The 19,498-nt window shown below is 45.3% G+C and overlaps 1 protein-coding gene across 9 annotated transcripts in view; it reads right to left on the reverse strand.

The window, feature by feature from the left end:
* Nucleotides 1-19,498, reverse strand: part of LOC135541628 (plasma membrane calcium-transporting ATPase 1-like) — a 298,234-nt gene that overhangs the window by 142,423 nt on the left and 136,313 nt on the right. The gene's annotated exons all lie outside the window — the stretch shown is intronic.

Consider the following 19,498-nt stretch of genomic DNA (forward strand, 5'->3'; position numbering starts at 1 on the left):
GGTATATAGGTTCATTTACATATTTTCCTTTGTCCTTATGATTTTTATTTAGCCTATCGCACTCACAAACCATACAGATACAGAACCTAGTTTGAGTGGAAATTCTGTCAGACCACAGCTTCTCTTGCTGCTAGAGTGAAACATGCTTTTATAAGCCCGATCATTGAGCAAAATTTTTATTTCTCAACTGGTATTTCAAGCGCGTTTCCCATTTGCCAGTCAAGTGCTTAGACAACGGCAGGCAGGCTTCAACACCACTTTGCAATGTGAGCTGGAGGCAGTATGCATTTTCTAAACATATACTGAATTGTGTGAAACCTTAATGTCTTGCTACAAAGTATAAAATGTGGAGGACACACATAACTCCCCAACCTCACCATCCCAGAGGGAGAAAGAAGGAGGAATGAGGGAAGAAGGGAGAGATAGACAGGGAGTACAGGGAAAGACAAGGAAGGGGGGATGGTAGGAAGGACAGGGTAGAGAGCAGAGAGAGGGAGAGAGGCAGTAGAAAGGTAGAGAACAAGGGGATGGATGGAGATGTAGAGAACAGGGGGATGGATGGAGATGTAGAGAACAGGGGGATGGATGGAGATGTAGAGAACAGGGGGATGGATGGAGATGTAGAGAACAGGGGGATGGATGGAGATGTAGAGAACAGGGGGATGGATGGAGATGTGGAGGGAGGCAGTGAGCCAGAGAGTTCCCTCTTGGCCCCGGCAGCTACATATGACGTGTGTGTTTGGAAGTCTGGTAGTAACACGATCTACACACACAGACTGGCTATAAAAACACTAACTAACTAACTAACTACAGAACTACACACACACACAAAGCTGGCTATAAAAGCACTAACTTGCCTAGTTCAATAAAGGTTAAAAAAAATGCTTTATTAACAAACACACACACACAGAAGAGGGAGAGAGAGAGAGAGAGACCTCAGCCCAGTGAGGTTAAAATATCAGGAAGTAATACGTCAAGGGAAAACCTTCACAAAGCTCGCTGTGCCTCTCGCTCCGCCTCTCACTCGCTGCCTCCCGCAGGCTCTCTGACTCTCCGCCCACTCGCACGCACGCTCCCTGCCTCTCCGCTCGCACGCACGCTCTCCGCTCGCACGCACACTCCTTGCCTGCCCCTCCGCCCGCTGCCTCTCTGCATCCCGCTCGCCGCCTCGCTGCCACCCGCTCGCCGCCTCGCTGCCACCCGCTCGCCACCTGCTTGCCTGCCGCATCCCGCCCGCCGCCACGCTGCATCCCGCGCCGCCCGCCCGCCGCCCCCGCCGCCGCCTCCCGCTGCCGCCCGCTCGCCGCCTGCGCCGCCCGCTCGCCGCATCCCGCTCGCCGCCCGCCGCCCCGCCTCCCGCCGCCCGCCCGCCGCCGCCCGCTCGCCCGCGCCGCCGCCCCCGCCCGCCGCCCGCTCGCCGCCCGCCCGCTCGCGCCGCCCCCGCCGCCCGCCGCCTCCCGCTCGCCGCCCCCCGCCGCCGCCGCCGCCCGCTCGCGCCGCCTCCCGCCTCCCGCCGCCGCCGCTCGCCGCACCCACCCTCTCTGCCTCTCCGCTCGCTCGCACGCACCCACCCTCCCTGCCTCTCCGCTCGCTCGCACGCACCCACCCACCCTCCCTGCCTCTCCGCTCGCTCGCACGCACCCACCCACCCTCCCTGCCTCCCCGCTCGCCACCACTCTGCACCCCGCTCCCACCCTCCCTGCCTCCCCACTCGCCACCACTCTGCCTCCCGCTCGCCACCCCTCTGCCTCCCGCTCGCCACCCCTCTGCCTCCCGCTCGCCACCCCTCTGCCTCCCGCTCGCCACCCCTCTGCCTCCCGCTCGCCACCCCTCTGCCTCCCGCTCCCTACCCCTCTGCCTCCCGCTCCCACCCCTCTGCCTCCCGCTCCCTACCCCTCTGCCTCCCGCTCCCTACCCCTCTGCCTCCCGCTCCCTACCCCTCTGCCTCTCGCTCCCTGCCTCTCCTCTCGCCGCCCCTCTGCCTCCCGCTCCCTGCCTCTCCGCCCCTCTGCCGCCCGCTCGCTGCCTCTCTGCCCCCCACCTCCAGCTCGCTGCCTCTCTGCCCCCCGCTCGCCGCCTCCAGCTCGCTGCCTCTCTGCCCCCTGCTCGCTGCCTCTCTGCCCCCTGCTCGCTGCCTTTCTGCCCCCTGCTCGCTGCCTCTCGGCCCCCCGCTCGCTGCCTCTCTGGCCCCCGCTTGCTGCCTCTCGCTCCCACTCATTTTGTGCTTCCGTTACACTTGAAGCTATTTTCTGTCGAAAGTGTTGCACAAAAACATTTTCTGTGAAGGAAAACTGAAGACAGACGCTGGGAGACGAGAAGCAAGTACAGGGAGTGAACATTTAATAAACAACGGACAAGAAACATAACATAGACAGCTTCTGACATTAATGCTGACACTGGGATCAAACTGAGGAACAGACAGATATACAAAGTGAAGGGTTCCAGGTGAGTCCATGAAGCATTGATTCGTGTAATGATGGTAACAGGTGTGCGCAATGATGTGCAGCCTAGCGTCCTGGAGCACCAGAGAGTGGAAGAGCGAGCAGGCGTGACAGAAAACTATTGTTGCATATCCCTGATCACTCCATTGAATCAACAAAAACACTGGCTTTCACTTTGATCAAAGTGGACAACATCGTTGTCATCAACATTGTTGCATGTGCTGCAATGACCATGCAGACTGAAAGAAAGTGTCTCGTGGTCAAGCAACAACAAATGAGCTCCTTGAGTGACAGGGTGGGACTAGGTCTGTATGGAAAGCGACATGGAGAGAGAGTACTACTCAAGTTGTGGAGTAAACTATAAAAATGGACATAACACACAACGTATCACATTTAACAAATCAAACATTCAAATACGTTACAGAAGGTAAAGTAAAAACACAAACCGGTCCGTTCATAAATACCGGTATATAGTAAAATATGGTATACCGCCCAGCCCAAATTGTATCAGCATATCGATTGCGCAACCAGGGCTGGAAAAACCTTGGATCATTGCTATTCTAACTTCTGCGACGCATATAAGGCCCTGCCCCGCCCTCCTTTCGGAAAAGCTGACCACGACTCCATTTTGTTGCTCCCTGTGTACAGACAGAAACTAAAACAAGAAGCTCCCACGCTGAGGTCTGTTCAACTCTGGTCCGACCAATCTGATTCCACACTCCAAGACTGCTTCCATCACGTGGACAGGGATATGTTTCGTATTTCATCAAACAACAACATTAATGAATACGCTGATTCTGTGAGCGAGTTCATTAGAACGTGCGTTGAAGATGTCGTTCCCATAGCAACGATTAAAACATTCCCAAACCAGAAACCGTGGATTGATGGCAGCATTCGCGTGAAACTGAAAGCGCGAACCACTGCTTTTAATCAGGACAAGGTGACCGGAAACATGACCGAATACAGACAGTGTAGCTATTCCCTCCGTAAGGCAATCAAACAACCTAAGCGTCAGAATAGAGACAAAGTAGAATCTCAATTCAACGGCTCAGACACAAGAGGTATGTGGCAGGTTCTGCAGTCAATCACGGATTTACAAAAAGAAAACCAGCCCCGTCACGGACCAGGATGTCTTGCTCCCAGGCAGACTAAATAACTTTTTTGCCCGCTTTGAGGACAATACAGTGCCACTGACACGGCCCGCAACCAAAACATGCGGACTCTCCTTCACTGCAGCCGACGTGAGGAAAACATTTAAACGTGTTAACCCTCGCAAGGCTGCAGGCCCAGACAGCATCCCCAACCGCGCCCTCAGAGCATGCACAGACCAGCTGGCTGGTGTGTTTACGGACATATTCAATCAATCCCTATCCCAGTCTGTTGTTCCCACATGCTTCAAGAGGGCCACCATTGTTCCTGTTCCCAAGAAAGCTAAGGTAACTGAGCTAAACCACTACCGCCCCGTAGCACTCACTTCCGTCATCATGAAGTGCTTTGAGAGACTAGTCAAGGACCATATCACCTCCACCCTACCTGACACCCTAAACCCACTCCAATTTGCTTACCGCCCAAATAGGTCCACAGACAATGCAAACTCAACCACACCGCCCTAACCCATCTGGACAAGAGGAATACCTATGTGAGAATGCTGTTTGTCGACTACAGCTCAGCATTTAACACCATAGTGCCCTCCAAGCTCGTCATCAAGCTCGAGACCCTGGGTCTCGACACCGCCCTGTGCAACTGGGTACTGGACTTCCTGACGGGCCGCCCCCAGGTGGTGAGGGTAGGCAACAACATCTCCACCCACTGAACCTCAACACTGGGGCCCCACAAGGGTGCGTTCTGAGCCCTCTCCTCTACTCCCTGTTCACCCACGACTGCGTGGCCACGCACACCTCCAACTCAATCATCAAGTTTGCGGACGACACAACAGTGGTAGGCTTGACTACAAACAACGACGAGACGGCCTACAGGGAGGAGGTGAGGGCCCTGTGGTGTCAGGAAAATAACCTCACACTCAACGTCAACAAAACTAAGGAGGAAAACTAATGAGGCTGAAGAAATTCGGCTTGTCACCAAAAGCACTCACAAACTTCTACAGATGCACAATCGAGAGCATCCTGGCGGGCTGTATCACCGCCTGGTATGGCAACTGCTCCGCGCACAACCGTAAGGCTCTCCCGAGGGTAGTGAGGTCTGCACAACGCATCACCGGGAGCAAACTACCTGCCCCCCAGGACACCTACACCACCCGATGTCACAGGAAGGCCATAAAGATCATCAAGGACAACAACCACCCGAGCCACTGCCTGTTCACCCTGCTATCATCCAGAAGGCGAGGTCAGTACAGTACTCGCCCCTTCTCCTCTCCACCTGGGATAGGTGCAAACCCATGCAGCCGTGCAGGCTTAACACTGTCTGTGTGTGTGTGTGGCCCTGTCAGAGGAGGAAGCCGTGGATAGGGTGCCAAAAGGGCTCAGCCTCTGCTATGAATCGTGACTCTGAGACCAGTTCAACTCTCAGTGCACTCAACCCTAAAAATGAGGAGAGGAATTATGAAGTGAGGAGAGGGGGATTGAAGAGAGGAAAGAGTAGTGGAATAAGAAGAGAAGTGAGGAGAGGGGGATTTGAAAGAGGAAAAATAAGTGTTCAGAGATTTGCCTCTTCAGTTTGCCTCTTCCTAAACACAATCCTTTTGGAGGATGTCCTCTATTCTCACCCTCTCTTTTTCTTTTCTCTTGACAATACATACATCACACACACAGTTTTTCAGGACAGGAAATAGAAAGCATCAACTGAATGTTAAATGTGTTCCTTGTCAGATATTTTAATTGTCTGTATTGTCTATTTGTTAAATGTTTGTGAAGTCTTGATATGTGGTGGTTTGTAATGTCTTGTTAATTGGTGTTGGACCCCAGGATGATTAGCTGGCGTTGCGGTGCTAGCTAATGGGGATCCTAATAAAAATGACAAAATGACAGTGTTGGTGGTGTTGGTTACATGATAAACCAATAATGTAACAAGAGAAGTGCATAGTAGACAGAAACAGAGGCCCAGTCAGAAACAGTGTGTATGTATATATATATATATACACACACACACACAGAGTATTTGGACACCCCTTGAAATTAGTGGATTTGGTCATTTCAGCCACATCTGTTGATGACAGGTGCATAAAATTGAGCACACAGCCATGCAGTCTCCATAGACAAACATGCTCTGGTCAACTGTAAGTACTTGTATTGCGACGTGGAAATGTCTACTAGCAACAATGGCTCCGCTGCGAAGTAGTAGCCAACACAACGGGACCACCGAGTGCTGAAGCGCATAAAACGTAAAAATTGTCTGTCCTTGGCTGCAACTATCACTACCGAGTTCCAAACGGGCCTCTGGAAGAAACGTCAGGACAAGAACTGTTTGTCGGGAACTTCATGAAATGGGTTTCCATGGCTGACCAGCCGCACAAGCCTAAGATCACACCATGCTCATTTCCAAGCGTCAGCTGATGTAGTGTAAAGCTCGCCACCATTCACTGCAGCGATGAATCACGCTTCACAATCTGACAGCCCGACAGACGAATCTGGGTTTGGCAGATGCCAGGAAAATTCTACCTGCCCGAATGCAAAGTGCCAACTGTAAAGTTTGGTGGAGGAATAACGGTCTGGGGCTGTTTTTCCATGGTTTGTGCTAGGACCCTTAGTTCCAGTGAAGGGAAATATTAATGCTACAGCATAAAATGACATTCTAGATGATTCTGTGCTTCCAACTTTGTGGCAACATTTTGGGGAAGGCCCTTTCCTGTTTCAGCACGACAATGCCCCCGTGCACAAAGTGAGGTACATAAAGAAATGCTTTGTTGAGATCGTGTGGAAGAGAGCCCTGACCTCAACCCCATCGAGCACTTTGGGATAAATTGGACCGTTGACTGCAAGCCAATATTTTTTTTACGTCATCAATCTACACACAATACCTGATAATGATAAAGCGAGAACAGGTTTAGACATTTTTACAAAATGTATTACAAAAGCAAACAAAAAAATACTTTGCATAAGTACTCGGACCCTTTGCTATGAGACTCGAAATTGAGCTCAGGTGCATCCTGTTTCCATTGATCATCCTTGAGATGTTTCTACAACTTGATTGATGTCCACCTGTGGTAAATTCAATTGATTGGACATGATTTGGAAAGGCACACCTGTCTATATAAGGTCCCACAGTTGACAGTGCTCGTCAGAGCAAACACCAAGCCATGAGGTCCAAGGAATTGTGCCTGGAGCTCCGAGACAGGATTGTGTCGAGGCACAGATCTGGGGAAGGGCACCAAAACATTTCTGCACCACTGAAAGTCTCCAAGAACACAGTGGCCTACATTATACTTTAATGGAAGAAGTTTGGAACCACCAATACTCTTCCTAGAGCTGTCCGCCCCACCAAACTGAACAACCGGGGGAAAATGGCCTTGGTCAGGGAGATGACCAATAACCCGATGGTCACTGACAGAGCTCCAGAGTTCCTCTGTGGAGATGGGAGAACCTTCCAGAAGGACAACCATCTCTGCAGCACTCCACCAATCAGGCCTTTATGGTAGAGTGGCCAGACAGAAGCCACTTTCCTCCAGATGCCAAGTATCACATCTGGAGGAAACCTGGCACCATACCTCAGGTGAAGCATGGTAGTGGCAGCATCATGCTGTATGGATGTTTTTCAGCAGCAGGGACTGGGAGACTAGTCAGGCACGAGGGAAAGAAGATCAGAGCAAATTACAGAGATCCTTCATGAAAACCTGCTCAAGAGCGCTCAGGACCTCAGACTGAGGAAGAAGGTTCACCTTCCAACAGGACAACGACCCTAAGCACACAGCCAAGGCAACGCAGGAGTGGCTTCGGGACAAGCCTCTGAATGTCCTTGAGTGGCCCATCCAGAGCCCGGACTAGAACCCGATCAAACATCTTTTGAGAGACCTGAAAATATCTGTGCAGCGACACTCCCCTTCCATCCTGACAGAGCTTGAGCGAATCTACAAAGAATGGGAAAAACCCCTAAAATACAGGTGTAGCGTCATACCCAAGAACACTGGAGGTTGTAATCGCTGCCAAAGATGCTTCAACAAAGTACTCAGTATAGGGTCTGAACACCTATGTAAATGTATTATTTAAGTTTATTTTTAATACATTTCCTAAAATGTCTAAAAACCTGTTTTTGCTTTGTCATTATGGGGTATTGTGGGTATATTGAGGGGGAAAAAACAATTTAATCCATTTTAGAATAAGGCTGAAACGTAACATGTAGAAAAAGTCAAGGGGTCTGAATACTTTCCGAAGGCTCTGTATGTGGAACGATGACTGCAACACATGACTTTTCAGAAGTAAAGTCTGGATACAGTCTGTAGGCTGTCATTCCCTTGCCCAAGAGGATCTTCTTGACACACACACACACCTCTTAATTAGAGAGACCAGATGCTGGCAGGCTAAACTGAGTAAACACAGCTTGATATGCACAGATATAACCTCCCTGAACCCACTGAAGCTACGCACACAATCTGCATTGCAATACACACCAACTTACACAAATACACACAACTTATACAATGCAATACCAGGGCCGACCATATTTGTTTGGTCGACCAAGATTTTTTTAGTCGAGCAGTTGCAAATACACTGAACAAAAATACAAAACGCAACATGTAAAGTATCCCATACAAAATGCCAGGAATGTTCCATATGCACAAAAAGCTTATTTCTCTCAAATTGTGTTCCTTGGTGTCCACATCACCAACAAACAATCATGGTCCAAACACACTAAGACAGCCGTGAAGAGGGCACGACAAAGCCTATTCCCCCTCGGAGACTGAAATGATTTGGCATGGGTCCTCAGATCCTCAAAAAGGTTCTACAGCTGCACTATTGAGAGCATCCTGACGGGTTGCATTACTGCCTGGTAGAGCAACTGCTCGGCCTCCGACCACAAGGCGCTACAGAGGGTACGACCCAATATATCTATCACTGGGGCCAAGCCTCCAAACCACCCAGGACCTCTATACCAGGCGGTGTCAGATGTAGGCCCTAAAAATTGCCAAAGACTCCAGCCACCAAAGTCAGACTATTCACTCTACTACCACATGGCAAGCAGTACCGGAGTGCCAAGCGTATGTCCAAAAGGCTTCTTAATAGCTTCTACCCCCAAGCCATAAGACTGCTGAACAGCTAATAAAACGGCTACCCGGCATTTGTAAAAAAAAAAAAAAAAAAATTGAAACGTTAAAAAAAGATCTGCTGCGGCTACTCGCTGTTTATTATCTATGCATAGTCACCAACCCCTACCTACATATTACGTCAACTAAAAATGGGTACCCCCTGTATATAGCTTGTTATTGTCATTTTATTGTGTCAATTCATTTCTTAAATGTTATTTTTCTAAAGACCGCATTGTTGGTTTAGGGCCGGTTCTATTCGGCGCATGTGACAAATAAAATTTGATTTGGCATCTGTCTGATTCATGCCTGTCTCAGTGGTCTAATCCATTGTGGAGTCCACGGGGATGGCACATCAGTAATACATTTTCTGTTAATTCAAACATTCCTAATATACAATTTTTGATTGGTTACATTCATTTCTGTTAATGCATTCAATATCTCATTATTTCACAGGCTTTTACCACTCGCATTGTCGGAGTGGACACATTGTTTGCCCACCGCACCACATAGGCTACATTTGTGAGGAACAAGTTTTGGTTTATTTCTTTCCATTTAGGAGTTGTCCATTTATTAACTGTCTTTTGTTTGTCGTGCTCCTGTCAATGTTGAGTAAGGATGCACACCTGATTATGCATAGAAGTAGGCAGAGGCTACTAAGTAGGCCTTGCGTACAAATGTAGGCCGAGGCTACTAAGTAGGCCTTCCGTGCAAATGTAGGCCTAGGCTACTAAGTAGGCCTTGCGTACAAATGTTGGCCTAGGCTACTAAGTAGGCCTTGCGTACAAATGTTGGCCTAGGCTACTAAGTAGGCCTTGCGTACAAATGTAGGCCTACAGATAAGCCCATTTGGTGATCTGTTGGTATTGTCTTAACACCACTGTGGAGCTTCTCAACCTAATTTTTTCTTTACCTCAAACAGCAAGAAAACAAAAGTCTGTCATTCACAGTGGATGTAAAAACAATAGTTCCTCAACGTAGCCTATTTGGAAAATCTTTTCAGCTCTGTTTTAATAACCACTCGGTGTGAAAGAGGAAGACAAAAATGGTCTGATCCGGTGTAGTCATAAAATAGGCCTACCTGATTACTTCTTATCCCTTTTGCAAATAGCCTACAGCTGTGTCTGTCTGGAGCAGGAAACTGAGGGTGCAGACTATTTTACAAGTTTGCTAGCAAGAGCTTCAGTCCAGACCAAGTTGATAATTGATTAAATGGTTCAAGTTCTTTGCAAACAGGTCATGCGTAGCCAATGTGATATACAGGATATATATATTTTTTAAATCAGGATATTTTCTACCTGCAGGCTGCAATGTTTTTATTTGTTGGCTTTATGTAGGCTATTTTTACATAGTTGGCAATGGCAATAGAAGCTCCTTTTAGAATTATGATTAACCACATGATAACGATTTTGAGATACGAAGACTCATTATAAATTAAATTAAACTGTTCCACAAAAATGTGCATATGAAAATCATAACTGGCACGCATATCTGTAGAAATGGTAAGAAACATTGGCACTCCAAATGGAAAAGGTTGCCGACCACTAGTGTAGCCAATTACCGGTGACTTCAGGGGCTTAACCTCAGAATCTACAAAGGCCAGCAGAAGCAGGAACAGGTTCTTCTGGTTAGGCTATCTTGATCTCTGGCTCCATCTTGAGCCATATGCGTGCCTTAATTATTTAAATAACAGTGTGCTTAAATCACCAGACAAGCTCAGTAGCCTTCATATAGTTGAATTGATTAAAAAACATAGGATGTGTCTAAATGTGACCGACCAGCTCAAAATCAGTCTAATGTAGCAAAATTTGAAATTGTGTTTTTTTTACATTGGATAAAAGTAGAGACTCAGATACAAAATGTTAAATCATATACACTACAGTTGAGGAACAACAACGGGAAAGTAATTCTGCTTTGAAGGTTGATAAACTTGTAAACTCACTTTTTTTAGAAAATAGCCTTTGAATGTTTTGGTACTACTACTGGAGAGCCCTTCTTTGTCTACACCAATTCAGCATTGTTCAGACCCTCTTAAGCTTTAGCCCCATCCATCTCTTTAAGAGTTGATCCGGGTATTCTGTACTAACAGCAGCAGTCAGCCAAGCTAACCTGCTAGCTACTTCAAGACACAAATAAGAGAACAGCTCAACTCGCCCTAGCAGAGCTGGTTAGGCTGTTATGTTATCCAGAGCATTGGTGACAGCAACTGTGCTGTCAGATTTAATTTACGAACGGACAGACACTGGCCATACTCAACGGGTGTTGAGCGTTCGTAAATTCAGCAGTTACTATGCGCTCTGGCACACTCAGACGAGAGTCTATTGTTAAGACATGTAGCTAGCTAGCTAGCTAGCTAGGTAAACAATTAACTGTAATCCCAACTCATTACATTACTATCCTGCATAAATCTGCAGGTAGCTAACCAAACAGGTTTAATGTTAGCTAGCTAACATTAGGCTATAACCAAGATCAGACACAACATTAGCTAGCGAGACAGCTAGCTAACAAAAAACTTCAACTTGAAATGAAAATACTTTGTCAAAATTAGAAATGTAGCTAGCTAGACTATTTTACCCATGGTCTGAAATTGGAGTAAATAGCCAGATTGAATTTACCAGCTAGTATGTCCACCAACAGTTGTTAAAGTGACATTCTATTGAAATGGATACTTGCATAGTGGAGTCTTTTGTTAGTTAAGACATGTAGCTAGCTAGCTAAACAATGAACCATAATCCCAACCAATGACGTTACTACCCTGCATGAATCTGCAGGTGGCTAACCACCAGGTTCAATATTAGTTAGCTAACATTACGCTATAATTAGCCAAGCAAATGGCTCTATGATAAGAATAATAAGATCACACACTTAAAGTTAGTTAATGAGCCAGCCAGCTAACATTAGCTAGCTAACAGTACACATTAACTTCAAATGAAACCATTTTCTGTCAAAATTTGAGACGTGTAATATCTGAAAATGTAATTAGCTAGACTATCTTACCTGTATACATCATGGATGGATGCATATCCTGTCAGATGCCATGGTTGCCCTTAGTTTGCAGATGCAATCTAGAGATAGACGTTTTCTCCATCTCCTTAGCTACCATACTTGAATTCCATTGATTTCAAAACACAGCCCTCCAGAGAGTGGAGAGCAACACTTGTGCAGTTTTACTAAGAAATACATTTTAAAAAGCTGCATTAGACAGGATTACCTAGGCAAATTGACCAGCTCAAATAGACAGAAGCATGCTATAAGGCAGACCAGTCCAAACTCATCTCTCGACTGGTCCTGCCCACTCATTACCTCAGCCAATCATGGATAGTGGGAAGGTTCCTCCCTTTTTCTGTGGCTAAACCAACTATGCTCGTAATTTAACAATGTTATTCATATTTACAGATGGCAAAGATGTTTGTTTTTAAAGCACATGAAAAACGCATTTTGATTAAAAAAGTTTACATTCAAACGGCTATCATGTGAAGTAGTGACCCACAATATACGCCTAGTTTCCTGAAACGGGTCACATATAGGGAAAAATACACATTTCAAAAATGTTGATCAATTGGTCGAAAGAACAGACTCCTGGTCGACAAATATTTTTTCTGTTGCGTCGAGCTCTACACAATACAATACACCCTAGACCCATTCCAATTCGCATACCGCCCAAACAGATCCACAGGTGACGCAATCTCAATCACACTCCACACCGCCCTTTCTCACCTGGAGAAAATGAACACCTATATGAGAATGCTGTTCATCGACTACAGCTCAGTGTTCAACACCATAGTGCCCACGAAGCTCATCACTAAGCTAAGGACTCTGGGACTAAACACCTCTCTCTGCAACTGGATCCTGGACTTCCTGACAGACCGCCCCAGGTGGTAAGAGTAGGCAACAACACATCTGCCATGCTGATCCTTAACACTGGGGCCCCTCAGGGGTGTGTACTTAGTCCCTTTCTGTACTCCCTGTTAACCCACGACTGTGTGGACAAACACGACTCCAACACCATCATTAAGTTTGCTGACGACACAACAGTGGTAGGCCTGATCCCCGACAATGATGAGACGGCCTTTAGGGAGGTGGTCAGAGAACTGGCAGTGTGGTGCCAGGACAACAACCTATCCCTCAATGTGAGCAAGACAAAGGAGCTGATCGTGGACTACAGGAAAAGGCGTGCCGAACAGGCTCCCATTAACATCGACGGGGCTGTAGTGGAGCGGGTTGAGAGTTTCAAGTTCCTTGGTGTCCACATTACCAACGAACTATCATGGTCAAAACATACCAAGGCACGTGGCACGACAACACCTTTTCCCCCCTCAGGAGAATGAAAAGATTTGGCACCCAGAAAGTCAAGAGGTTCTACAGCTGCACCATCGAGAGTATCCTAACCGGTTGCATCCCCACCTGGTATGGCAACTGCTCGGCATCTGACCGTAAGGCGCTACAGAGGATAGTGCAAATGGCCCAGTACATCACTGGGACCAAGCTTCCTGCCACCCAGGACCTATATAATAGGCTGTGAAAGCCAATAAAATTGTCAGAGACTCCAGTCACCGAAGTTATAGACTGTTTTCTCTGCTACCGCACGGCAAGCGGTACCGGACCGCCAAGTCTAGGACCAAAAGGCTCCTCAACAGCCTCTACCCCCAAGCCATTACACTGCTTAACAATTCATATAAATCGCCACCGGACCATTTACATTGAACCTCCCCCCCTTGTACACTGTTGCTATTCACTGTTTGCTTGTTACCTTGCATAGTCACTTCGCCCCCACCTACATGTACAGATTACCTCAACTCGACTGTACCCTTGCACACTGACTCGGTACCGGTGCCCCCTATATATAGTCTCTTTATTGTGTTACTTTTTATTATTACCTTTTGTTTTAGCCTACTTGGTAAATGAACTGCACTGTTGGTTAAGGCTTGTAAGTAAGCATTTCACGGTAAAGTCTACACTTGTTTTACTCGGTGCATGTGGCCAAAAAAAAGTTTGATTTGATAAGATTTCAGTACACACCAAATACCACAATACACAACACCTAACTATGAGTGTTTACATACACCTTAACCAAATACATTTAAACAAAGTTTTTCACAATTCCTGACATTTAATCATAGTAAAAATTCCCTGTCTTAGGTCAGTTAGGATCACCACTTTATTTTAAGAATGTGAAATGTCAGAATAATAGGAGAGAATGATTTACACTTATTTATTCACATTCCCAGTGGGTCAGAAGTTTACATACACTCAATTAGTATTTGATAGCATTGCCTTTAAATTGTTTAACTTGGGTCAAACATTTCAGGTAGCCTTCCACAAGCTTCCCACAATAAGTTGGGTGCATTTTGGCCCATTCCTCCAAACAGAGCAGGTGTAACAGACAGGTTTGTAGGCCTCCCTGCTCGCACATGCGTTTTCAGTTCTGCCGACAATTGTTCTATAGATTTCTATGTGATGGCCACTCCAATACCTTGATTTTGTTGTCCTTAAGCCATTTTGCCACAACTTTGGAAGTATGCTTTGGGTCATTGTCCACTTGGAAGACGCATTTGCGACCAAGCTTTAACTTCCTGACTGATGTCTTATGATGTTGCTTCAATGTATCCACATAATTGTCCTTCCTCATGATGCCATGTATTTTGTGAAGTGCACCAGTCCCTCCTGCAGCAAAGCACCCCACAACATGATGCTGCCACCCCCGTGCTTCATGGTTGGGATGGTGTTCTTTGGCTTGCAAGTCTCCCCCTTTTTCCTCCAAACATAACGATGGTCATTACTGCCAAACAGTTCTATTTTTGTTTCATCAGACCAGAGGACATTTCTCCAAAAAGTACGATCTTTGTCACCATGTGCAGTTGCAAACCGTAGTCTGGCTTTTTTATGCCGGTTTTGGAGCAGTGGCTTCTTCCTTGCTGAGCGGCCTTTCAGGTTGTTGACATAGGACTCATTTTATTGTGGATATAGATACTTTTGTACCTGTTTCCTCCAGCATCTTCACAAGGTCCTTTGCTGTTGCTCTGGGATTGATTTGCACTTTTCACACCAAAGTACGTTCATCTCTAGGAGACAGAACGCATCTCCTTCCTGAGCAGTATGACGGCTGTATGGTCCTATGGTGTTTATACTTGCGTACTATTGTTTGTACAGATGAACGTGGAACCTTCAGGTGTTTGGAAATTGCTCCCAAGGATGAACCAGACTTGTGGAGGTCTACAAAAAAAATCTGAGGTCTTGGCTGATTCATTTTGATTTTCCCATGATGTCAAGCAAAGAGGCAATGAGTTTGAAGGTAGGCCTTGAAATACATCCAAAGTACACCTCCAAATGACTCAATTGATGTCAATTAGCCTATCAGGACCTTCTAAAGCCATGACATCATTTTCTGGAGTTTTCCGAGCTGTTCAAAGACACAGTGAACTTATTGTATGTAAACGTCTGACCCACTGGAATTGTGATACAGTGAATTATAAGTGAAATAATCTGTCTGTAAACAATGTTTGGAAAAAAATACTTATGTCTTGCACATAGTAGGTGTCCTAACCGACTTGCCAACTATAACCGACTAACTATAGTATGTTAACAAGAAATTTGTGGAGTGGTTGAAAAACTAGTTTTAATGACTACAACCAAAGTATATGTAAACTCCCGACTTACACACACACATATATATATAGTACACACACACACAGTCAAAAGTTTGGACATACCTACTCATTCAAAGGTTTTTCTTCATTTTTACTATTTTCTTTATTGCAGAATAATAGTGAAAATATCAAAACTATGAAATAAACACATTTGGAATACTGTCGTAACCAACAGTGTTAAACAAATCTAAATAACTTTTATATTTGAGATTCCTCAAAGTCGCCACCCTTTGCCTTGATGACAGCTTTGCACACGCTTGATATTCTCTCAACCAGCTTCATGAGGTAGTCACCTGGAATGTATTTAAATTAAAAAGTGTGCCTTCTTGAAAATAATTTGTGTAATTTGTTTATTTCTTAATGCATTTGAGCCAATCAGTTGTGTTGTAACAAGGTAGGGGTGGTATACAGAAGATAGCCCTATTTGGTAAAATACCAAGTTCATATTACGGTAAGAACAGCTCAAATAAGCAAAAAGAAATGACGGTCCATCATTATTTTAAAACATGAAGGTCAGTCAATCTGGAAAATGTGAAGAACTTTGAGTTTCTTCAAGTGCAGTTGCAAAAACCATCAAGCGCTATGATGAGACTGGCTCTCATGAGGACCCCCACAGGAAAGGAAGACCCAGAGTTACCTCTGCTGCAGAGGAGAAGTTCATTAGAGTTACCAGCCTCAGAAAATCAGAAATTAACTGCACCTCAGTTTGCAGCCCAAATAAATGCTTCAGAGTTCAAGTAACAGACACAAATGTTCAGAGGAGACTGCTTGAATCAGGCCTTCATGGTCGAATTGGTCAAGTTTCTGCAAAGAATCCACTACTAATGGACACCAATAATAAGAAAAAGACTTGATTGGGGCAAGAAACACTAGCAATGGCATTAGACTGGTGGAAATCTGTCCTTTGGTCTAATGAGTCCAAATTTGTGATTTTTGGATCAAACCGCTGTGTCTTTGTGAGACGCGGAGTAGGTGAACAGATGTGGTTCACACCGTGAAGCATGGAGGAGGAGGTGTGGTGGTGCTTTGCTGGTGACACTGTCTGTGATTTATTTAGAATTCAAGGCACACTTAACCTCTTGAAGCTCCCCATCCCGGATCCGGGATTGTGACTAAGCCTCAGGCTCATTAGCATAACGCAACGTTAACGATTTCTGAAAATCGCAAATAAAATTAAAATAATGCGTTTGCTCTCAAGCTTAGCCTTTTCTTAACAACACTGTCATCTCAGATTTTCAAAATATGCTTTTGAACCATAGAAATTGACTAATTTGTGTAAGAGTATGCAAAGCTAGCATAGCATTTTGTGTAGCATGTAGCACGCAACATTTTCACAAAAGCCAGATAACCAAATAAATAAAATCATTTACCTTTGAAGAGCTTCTGATGTTTTCAATGAGGAGACTCCCAGCCACATACCAGATGCGCAGTGTTTCCTGAAAGCGTCTGTGTGTAGGAGAAATCGTTCCGTTTTCCACATTGCGCCTGGCTACCGAAACGAACCGAAAATGCAGTCACCTACAACGTGAAACTTTTTCCGGATTAACTACATAATATCGACCGAAACATGGCAAACGTTGTTTGGAATCAATCCTCAAGGTGTTTTTTCACATATCTCTTCATTGACATGCAGTTAGTGGAAGCTTGCTTCTCTCTCTTTTCTCCCATGGAAAAATACTGGCAGGTGACTTTTGCGCACCAATTTCGGCGCAGGACACCGGGCGGACACGTGGTAAATGTGGTCTCTTATGGTCAATCTTCCAATGATCTGCCTACAAATACGTCACAATGCTGCAGACACCTTGGGGAAACGACAGAAAGGGCAGACTCATTCCTCTTGCGTTCACAGCCATATAAGGAGATCATGAAAGACAGAGCCTCAAAAATCCTTGTCATTTCCTGGATGCCAAGTCATCTTGGTATTGCCTGAAGCTCACGTTAAAGGGCACGCACAGAGAAGATATTTGTATTTCTGGACACGTCAGAGTGTTTTCTTTCGAACAGTAGCAATTATATGCATTTTCGAGTATCTTTTTGTGACAAAATATCTTGTTTAAAACGGGAACGTTTTTCTTCCAAAAATGAAATAGCGCCACCATAGGTGTAAGAGGTTAACCAGCATTCTTCAGCGATACGCCATCCCATCTGGTTTGCTCTTAATGGGACAATCATTTGTTTTTTAACAGGATAATGACTCAAAAAACCTCCAGGCTGTGTAAGGGCTATTTGACAAAGAAGGAAAGTGATGGAGTGCTGCATCATATGACCTGGCCTCCACAATCACCCAACCTCAACCCAATTGAGATGGTTTGGGATGAGTTGGACTGCAGAGTGAAGGAAAACCAGCAAAACAAGTGCTCCGCATATGTGGGAACTCCTTCAAGACTGTTGGAAAAGCATTCCTCATGAAGCTGGTTGAGAGATGGCCACGGTGTCGTCAAGGCAAAGGATGGCTACTTTGAAGAATCTAAAATATATTTTGATTTGGTTAACACTTTTTTGGTTACTACATGATTCCATATGTGTTATTTCATAGTTTTGATGTCTTCACTATTATTATACAATGTAGAAAATAGTAGAAATAAAAGACAAACCCCTGAATGAGTAGGTGTGTCCAAACTTTGACTGATACTGTACAGATGTCTATACTGTTTTTATTTAAATTGATCCTTTATTTAACTAGGCAAGTCAGTTAAGAACACATTTTTATTTACAATAACGGCCTACCCCGGCCAAATACAGGCGACGCTGGGCCAATTGTGCACGCCTATGGGACTCCCAATCACGGACGGATGTGATTCAGCCTGGATTCGAACCAGGGACTACACTGTTACACTGACATGTAGTGCTTTAGAACGCTGCACCTTCATATATATATATATATATATATTAAACAAACATGTCCACTGAAAAGCTGACAGCACCAGTTTCTGTTCTGTCTGTAGTACGATGGATTTCTGATTGCGTCTTGAACCAGCAACCCGCATTTACTTTTTGCCACAAAGGTTGAGACCAATTAGCAGAGGGCCGAAATATGCTTAAGAGGTTAGCGGCTGTGTTCTGACAGTTGTCCAAGATGAGAATACCCAGCAAATCAACATAGACAGACAGGCAGACACACAAAGCACTATGCATGTATGCAGTGTCCTTGACTCTTATTGATCGGGTTGTGTCATATTGATCAAGCTAACAGACATGACAATTATTATTCTCTCAGTTAAAGAGATGAATGAGACACTGCAATTATGGCACAGTATAAGGCTATCCCACTGTAATGGTATAGTTACAGATTATATAACACCTGTAACAGACTGCTATATCATGTTTTTACAGCATTAAATACAGCTTACATAGTACTCAATAAGTTAAATATGCAACAACAACAAAAATATCAGTGAGGCTGTTCCCCATTGCTTAGCCAGGGGAAGGATGAAGGTGTGATATATAACCAGAGGAGGCTGGTGGGAGAAGCTATAGGAGGATGGACTCATTGTAATGGCTGGTATGGAATTATTGGAACAGAGTCTAATATGTGGTTTCCAAAGGTTTGATACCGTTCCATTTATTCCATTCCAGCCATTACAATGAGCATGTCCTCCTATATTTCCTCCCACCAGCCTCCTCTGTATCAAGCCTACAGTAAGATTATATATTTTCAGTTCACTGCAGCAGTCACACCTAGTCTCGAGTGAAGGGGACTGTGTCTATCTACGGGGATAAAAGCCAGCTTTAAAGCTTGTGCGTGTTGCTGTGCCCGAGGGAGATCCACCTGAATGTTCCGGTGACAATAATATAGCAATAATAGCCGTGGCCCTGCCCTTGGTGGGGAAAATAACAGCAGGGGGAAATAACAGCCAGATGCCCTCCTTTAGAGGTCACACAATCTGAAAAATCGTCACGAGCAGATATTGCGGGGTCTCCCTTCTCTGTAGAAAAGCACTAGCACGAGGACACACCCAGAAAAAGGAGTGCGAAGGGAGGAGAGGAGGAGACGAGAAGAGAGCTGATTACATCCCTTGACATGATGTAAGAAGGGTTGACTTTTCAAAGCACTTATTACTTATTAACAGAGGTTGTCGCTCCTCTTTATAAGCTTAAGCTAAAAACCTTATATTATGTTTTGCGGTCAACAAGCACAGCCATTCACTACACATGAAATGTAGAATCTGAACTACGAAAAATAACCACTCGATTAAGCTAAATCTGCATAGCCAGTA

The sequence above is a fragment of the Oncorhynchus masou genome, chromosome 6 (assembly GCF_036934945.1).
Source record: "Oncorhynchus masou masou isolate Uvic2021 chromosome 6, UVic_Omas_1.1, whole genome shotgun sequence".
NCBI lineage: Eukaryota > Metazoa > Chordata > Actinopteri > Salmoniformes > Salmonidae > Oncorhynchus > Oncorhynchus masou.